At 50.4% G+C, this 7,500-nt stretch overlaps 2 non-coding genes across 2 annotated transcripts; both read right to left on the bottom strand.

Annotated features, from left to right (window-relative positions):
- Positions 1-70: 70 nt before the first annotated feature.
- On the bottom strand, positions 71-225 carry LOC126334144 (5.8S ribosomal RNA). The gene has a single exon (XR_007564580.1). It is a non-coding gene; the product is annotated as a 5.8S ribosomal RNA (ribosomal RNA).
- Positions 226-587: 362 nt separating this feature from the next.
- LOC126334146 (small subunit ribosomal RNA) lies at positions 588-2,480 on the bottom strand. The gene has a single exon (XR_007564582.1). It is a non-coding gene; the product is annotated as a small subunit ribosomal RNA (ribosomal RNA).
- Between the last annotated feature and the right edge of the window lie 5,020 nt (positions 2,481-7,500).

Raw genomic sequence — 7,500 nt, 5'->3', positions numbered from 1 at the left:
CACACAGGCGACCACGACACTCCCACGTCTCCGAAGCGGGACAAACGCCGCGCGCTTCAGTATACGTAGCCGACCCTCAGCCAGACGTGGCCCGGGAACGGAATCCATGGACCGCAATGTGCGTTCGAAACGTCGATGTTCATGTGTCCTGCAGTTCACATGTCGACGCGCAATTTGCTGCGTTCTTCATCGACCCACGAGCCGAGTGATCCACCGTCCTGGGTGATCTTTTCCTTTTCAGTCTCCCACTGTCTCTTTCAAGACAGTAGCATTTGCGGGACTGAGGCGTCTGACGGCCCCTGTTCCACTATTTTTTTTGTGTCCAACGGCCTCACAGCCGATGGGCGTCGTACGGCTCCACACCGGAGCGGACAGGCACTCGGGCGAACGTCATTCAAAACCGGCGCCAGGCGCCAGGTACCGCAGGCCAGCCGCTCCAGAGCTTCAGCGCTCGTACCACACAACAACAACACTTCCGCTAGTTTTGAGAGGCACGCGTGGTTCCGCACGCGGCGCACGGCCACTGCCGTACAGGTAGCGTGTTGCGCGACACGACACGCACATCGAAAGACATGCAGTCTAGTCGGTAATGATCCTTCCGCAGGTTCACCTACGGAAACCTTGTTACGACTTTTACTTCCTCTAAATGATCAAGTTTGGTCATCTTTCCGGTAGCATCGGCAACGACAGAGTCGATGCCGCGTACCAGTCCGAAGACCTCACTAAATCATTCAATCGGTAGTAGCGACGGGCGGTGTGTACAAAGGGCAGGGACGTAATCAACGCGAGCTTATGACTCGCGCTTACTGGGAATTCCTCGTTCATGGGGAACAATTGCAAGCCCCAATCCCTAGCACGAAGGAGGTTCAGCGGGTTACCCCGACCTTTCGGCCTAGGAAGACACGCTGATTCCTTCAGTGTAGCGCGCGTGCGGCCCAGAACATCTAAGGGCATCACAGACCTGTTATTGCTCAATCTCGTGCGGCTAGAAGCCGCCTGTCCCTCTAAGAAGAAAAGTAATCGCTGACAGCACGAAGGATGTCACGCGACTAGTTAGCAGGCTAGAGTCTCGTTCGTTATCGGAATTAACCAGACAAATCGCTCCACCAACTAAGAACGGCCATGCACCACCACCCACCGAATCAAGAAAGAGCTATCAATCTGTCAATCCTTCCGGTGTCCGGGCCTGGTGAGGTTTCCCGTGTTGAGTCAAATTAAGCCGCAGGCTCCACTCCTGGTGGTGCCCTTCCGTCAATTCCTTTAAGTTTCAGCTTTGCAACCATACTTCCCCCGGAACCCAAAAGCTTTGGTTTCCCGGAGGCTGCCCGCCGAGTCATCGGAGGAACTGCGGCGGATCGCTGGCTGGCATCGTTTATGGTTAGAACTAGGGCGGTATCTGATCGCCTTCGAACCTCTAACTTTCGTTCTTGATTAATGAAAACATACTTGGCAAATGCTTTCGCTTCTGTTCGTCTTGCGACGATCCAAGAATTTCACCTCTAACGTCGCAATACGAATGCCCCCGCCTGTCCCTATTAATCATTACCTCGGGTTCCGAAAACCAACAAAATAGAACCGAGGTCCTATTCCATTATTCCATGCACACAGTATTCAGGCGGGCTTGCCTGCTTTAAGCACTCTAATTTGTTCAAAGTAAACGTGCCGGCCCACCGAGACACTCAACAAAGAGCACCCTGGTAGGATTTAAACGGGGTCCGCCTCGGGACGCGAAAGCACCCCTTCGGCTCGCCCCACCGGCAGGACGTCCCACGATACATGCCAGTTAAACACCGACGGGCGGTGAACCAACAGCGTGGGACACAAATCCAACTACGAGCTTTTTAACCGCAACAACTTTAATATACGCTATTGGAGCTGGAATTACCGCGGCTGCTGGCACCAGACTTGCCCTCCAATAGATACTCGTTAAAGGATTTAAAGTGTACTCATTCCGATTACGGGGCCTCGGATGAGTCCCGTATCGTTATTTTTCGTCACTACCTCCCCGTGCCGGGAGTGGGTAATTTGCGCGCCTGCTGCCTTCCTTGGATGTGGTAGCCGTTTCTCAGGCTCCCTCTCCGGAATCGAACCCTGATTCCCCGTTACCCGTTACAACCATGGTAGGCGCAGAACCTACCATCGACAGTTGATAAGGCAGACATTTGAAAGATGCGTCGCCGGTACGAGGACCGTGCGATCAGCCCAAAGTTATTCAGAGTCACCAAGGCAAACGGACCAGACAAGCCAATCCGATTGGTTTTGATCTAATAAAAGCGTCCCTTCCATCTCTGGTCGGGACTCTGTTTGCATGTATTAGCTCTAGAATTACCACAGTTATCCAAGTAACGTGGGTACGATCTAAGGAACCATAACTGATTTAATGAGCCATTCGCGGTTTCACCTTAATGCGGCTTGTACTGAGACATGCATGGCTTAATCTTTGAGACAAGCATATGACTACTGGCAGGATCAACCAGGGAGCTGCGTCAACTAGAGCTGAGCAGCCGGCCGCCCGGGAGTGTGTCCCGGGGGCCCGCGCGAACACGCAAGCGTCCGCTCAATTATTCTGCAAACAGGAGGAGGCCGAGCTCCCCTGCACGATACACCTCGAAACCCTCTCAGGTCCCGGCGGCGCGCAGCGCCGTCCTAGGTACTTGGTCGGTTTCGAGAGAGGCGCAATCGCCCGGAGTTAGGCGAGTAGACGGTTTTAGTGCGAACACCCTTGCTCCCAACTGAGCTTGCCGCTGCCGACAGAGGCCCGGGAGCGTGCTGTCGTGGCATTGCCGGCGGGAGACAACACGCGCCACCTATGGTGACCGGCAGCTCCAACGCCAGCGCCACACAAGGGCAAAGCCCCACTTGGGTGCAGAAGCGAACTCTCCCAGCACAGCGCACGCGCCAACACGTCCGCACAACTGCGATACAAACCACCTGCGAGAACCGCTGGGGCGACCGAGCAGCAGACGGCGTCGCGGCGCCGAGTGCCAGGCGGCGGCGCATCCTCAACGCACACAGTCCTCAATCAGACCAGCACACTGCAGATGTCCACCGCGCTTCGCACCGGGCTCGGCTGAACCAACTTTGGCCGCCAGGCGCCGCGTGCAGGGTGCGCCGCAGCGTAGCTGCGCCGCCTGCCGGGCCCGTCGGCTGGCGCTCCTGCCACTCGGCGCCCCCCACCAGCCGCCTGTTGCGCGTGCGCCCACGCAGCGCGCGGCCAACACGCCGGGCGGCCCCCCTTCACCGGCCGGGAACAGTCCCACCAAGCCACCGCCGCGTATCGCTTCATACCCACATGGGCCTAGTCACGCGTGTGGATGTGGCGGGTACCGCTGAAACAACCGGTTAATAGCTGTACCGATCGTCGCCATCACAGATTCACCTCCAGCGTGAACAACCGCTCAACAACGGATTTCCAGTTCATTTGCGTATCTTGGGCAGTAAACGTAGATGTCCACCTACATTTGCGAATTCAACAATTCTTGCATGCCAGGATGTCATGTGTCACGACACGCTACATCAGACCACATACACACTGCGACATGTGCAGAAGAGAACACGTGGAAGGTGGCCCGCGCACGTATGCGATGTACCTTCCGCGATCCACTGTCAACCGGCATCTGCGGCATGTCCCAGATATGGAACGCGGTCCACCAGGGTAGCACTTTGTGTGAGGCAATACGACAAAGTCGGAATACACGCGTCACTACATCAGACGGCTCACGCTGACCTGACCTGACCTGACTCACCGCACCACCACCCCCAGCGACCCAGGGTGACATACAATGCGTTCGTACGTTCCTCCCACACGCCTCTACGGCGTACCACAGTGCAACCTAGCTGTTATTGGGAGACGAGACAAGTAGCATCAAGCACAACATATGGAAATTGAGATTCGACACCGTTGGGCACAGCCAGCGTACGGTCACACGTATCACACTACTTCACTCTGTACGTAACGACCGATGATCGGTACAGCGTGTGGGTTACGCGTACGACATCAGCGGACAATGGACACAGACCATACCACGACGTACACTGAGGGCGTCGACATCTGAATGCAACTGAACAGCTGCGAGGCTCATTTAACACTCAAACGCCAGACCGACCAGCTTGAGAGGACAGAGACACAAAGAGGGGGACAGAGGGGGACAGAGGGGGGGGAGGGGGGGGGTCGGCGATATAGTCCTATTGCAGTACAATTGACAGTGGATAGCAGGAATATGTGGAAAGTAAGCAACACTCGCAAGACATCTACATGAGGATAACAACGACACCAGAGATTCCGAGCAGTGAACTATGTTAGGCAAAGGGACAACGTGGGTTAGGTTAAGGGACAACGTGGGTTAGGTTAAGGGACAACGTGGGTTAGGTTAAGGGACAACGTGGGTTAGGTTAAGGGACAACGTGGGTTAGGTTAAGGGACAACGTGGGTTAGGTTAAGGGACAACGTGGGTTAGGTTAAGGGACAACGTGGGTTAGGTTAAGGGACAACGTGGGTTAGGTTAAGGGACAACGTGGGTTAGGTTAAGGGACAACGTGGGTTAGGTTAAGGGACAACGTGGGTTAGGTTAAGGGACAACGTGGGTTAGGTTAAGGGACAACGTGGGTTAGGTTAAGGGACAACGTGGGTTAGGTTAAGGGACAACGTGGGTTAGGTTAAGGGACAACGTGGGTTAGGTTAAGGGACAACGTGGGTTAGGTTAAGGGACAACGTGGGTTAGGTTAAGGGACAACGTGGGTTAGGTTAAGGGACAACGTCGGTTAGGTTAAGGGACAACGTCGGTTAGGTTAAGGGACAACGTCGGTTAGGTTAAGGGACAACGTCGGTTAGGTTAAGGGACAACGTGGGTTAGGTTAAGGGACAACGTGGGTTAGGTTAAGGGACAACTTGAGTTAGGTTAAGGGACAACTTGAGTTAGGTTAAGGGACAAATTGAGTTAGGTTAAGGGACAAATTGAGTTAGGTTAAGGGACAAATTGAGTTAGGTTAAGGGACAAATTGAGTTAGGTTAAGGGACAACTTGAGTTAGGTTAAGGGACAAATTGAGTTAGGTTAAGGGACAAATTGAGTTAGGTTAAGGGACAAATTGAGTTAGGTTAAGGGACAACTTGAGTTAGGTTAAGGGACAACTTGAGTTAGGTTAAGGGACAACTTGAGTTAGGTTAAGGGACAACTTGAGTTAGGTTAAGGGACAACTTGAGTTAGGTTAAGGGACAACTTGAGTTAGGTTAAGGGACAACTTGAGTTAGGTTAAGGGACAACTTGAGTTAGGTTAAGGGACAACTTGAGTTAGGTTAAGGGACAACTTGAGTTAGGTTAAGGGACAACTTGAGTTAGGTTAAGGGACAACTTGAGTTAGGTTAAGGGACAACTTGAGTTAGGTTAAGGGACAACTTGAGTTAGGTTAAGGGACAACTTGAGTTAGGTTAAGGGACAACTTGAGTTAGGTTAAGGGACAAATTGAGTTAGGTTAAGGGACAAATTGAGTTAGGTTAAGGGACAACTTGAGTTAGGTTAAGGGACAACTTGAGTTAGGTTAAGGGACAAATTGAGTTAGGTTAAGGGACAACTTGAGTTAGGTTAAGGGACAACTTGAGTTAGGTTAAGGGACAACTTGAGTTAGGTTAAGGGACAACTTGAGTTAGGTTAAGGGACAACTTGAGTTAGGTTAAGGGACAACTTGAGTTAGGTTAAGGGACAACTTGAGTTAGGTTAAGGGACAACTTGAGTTAGGTTAAGGGACAACTTGAGTTAGGTTAAGGGACAACTTGAGTTAGGTTAAGGGACAACTTGAGTTAGGTTAAGGGACAAATTGAGTTAGGTTAAGGGACAAATTGAGTTAGGTTAAGGGACAAATTGAGTTAGGTTAAGGGACAACTTGAGTTAGGTTAAGGGACAACGTGGGTTAGGTTAAGGGACAAATTGAGTTAGGTTAAGGGACAACTTGAGTTAGGTTAAGGGACAACTTGAGTTAGGTTAAGGGACAACTTGAGTTAGGTTAAGGGACAACTTGAGTTAGGTTAAGGGACAACTTGAGTTAGGTTAAGGGACAACTTGAGTTAGGTTAAGGGACAACTTGAGTTAGGTTAAGGGACAACTTGAGTTAGGTTAAGGGACAACTTGAGTTAGGTTAAGGGACAACTTGAGTTAGGTTAAGGGACAACTTGAGTTAGGTTAAGGGACAACTTGAGTTAGGTTAAGGGACAACTTGAGTTAGGTTAAGGGACAACTTGAGTTAGGTTAAGGGACAACTTGAGTTAGGTTAAGGGACAACTTGAGTTAGGTTAAGGGACAACTTGAGTTAGGTTAAGGGACAACTTGAGTTAGGTTAAGGGACAAATTGAGTTAGGTTAAGGGACAAATTGAGTTAGGTTAAGGGACAAATTGAGTTAGGTTAAGGGACAAATTGAGTTAGGTTAAGGGACAAATTGAGTTAGGTTAAGGGACAAATTGAGTTAGGTTAAGGGACAAATTGAGTTAGGTTAAGGGACAAATTGAGTTAGGTTAAGGGACAAATTGAGTTAGGTTAAGGGACAAATTGAGTTAGGTTAAGGGACAAATTGAGTTAGGTTAAGGGACAAATTGAGTTAGGTTAAGCGATAATCTGGTACAGCCACAGTTAGGTTAAGCGATAATCTGGTACAGCCACAGTTAGGTTAAGCGATAATCTGGTACAGCCACAGTTAGGTTAAGCGATAATCTGGTACAGCCACAGCTAGGTTAAGCGATAATCTGGTACAGCCACAGTTAGGTTAAGCGATAAACTGGTACAGCCACAGTTAGGTTAAGCGATAAACTGGTACAGCCACAGTTAGGTTAAGCGATAAACTGGTACAGCCACAGTTAGGTTAAGCGATAAACTGGTACAGCCACAGTTAGGTTAAGCGATAAACTGGTACAGCCACAGTTAGGTTAAGCGATAAACTGGTACAGCCACAGTTAGGTTAAGCGATAAACTGGTACAGCCACAGTTAGGTTAAGCGATAAACTGGTACAGCCACAGTTAGGTTAAGCGATAAACTGGTACAGCCACAGTTAGGTTAAGCGATAAACTGGTACAGCCACAGTTAGGTTAAGCGATAAACTGGTACAGCCACAGTTAGGTTAAGCGATAAACTGGTACAGCCACAGTTAGGTTAAGCGATAAACTGGTACAGCCACAGTTAGGTTAAGCGATAAACTGGTACAGCCACAGTTAGGTTAAGCGATAAACTGGTACAGCCACAGTTAGGTTAAGCGATAAACTGGTACAGCCACAGTTAGGTTAAGCGATAAACTGGTACAGCCACAGTTAGGTTAAGCGATAAACTGGTACAGCCACAGTTAGGTTAAGCGATAAACTGGTACAGCCACAGTTAGGTTAAGCGATAAACTGGTACAGCCACAGTTAGGTTAAGCGATAAAGTTGGTTAAATTTGGTATTGTGTGGGAAGGGGGCAGAGAGAGAGGGGGGGGGGGTGGATAGTGGTGGCAGTACACGGATGCCTGAGTCACCGTCAG

The sequence above is a fragment of the Schistocerca gregaria genome, unplaced genomic scaffold (assembly GCF_023897955.1).
Source record: "Schistocerca gregaria isolate iqSchGreg1 unplaced genomic scaffold, iqSchGreg1.2 ptg001705l, whole genome shotgun sequence".
Lineage (NCBI taxonomy): Eukaryota > Metazoa > Arthropoda > Insecta > Orthoptera > Acrididae > Schistocerca > Schistocerca gregaria.
The sequence above is the reverse complement of the archived record's forward strand: the minus strand, read 5'-3'. Positions and strand labels throughout refer to the sequence as shown.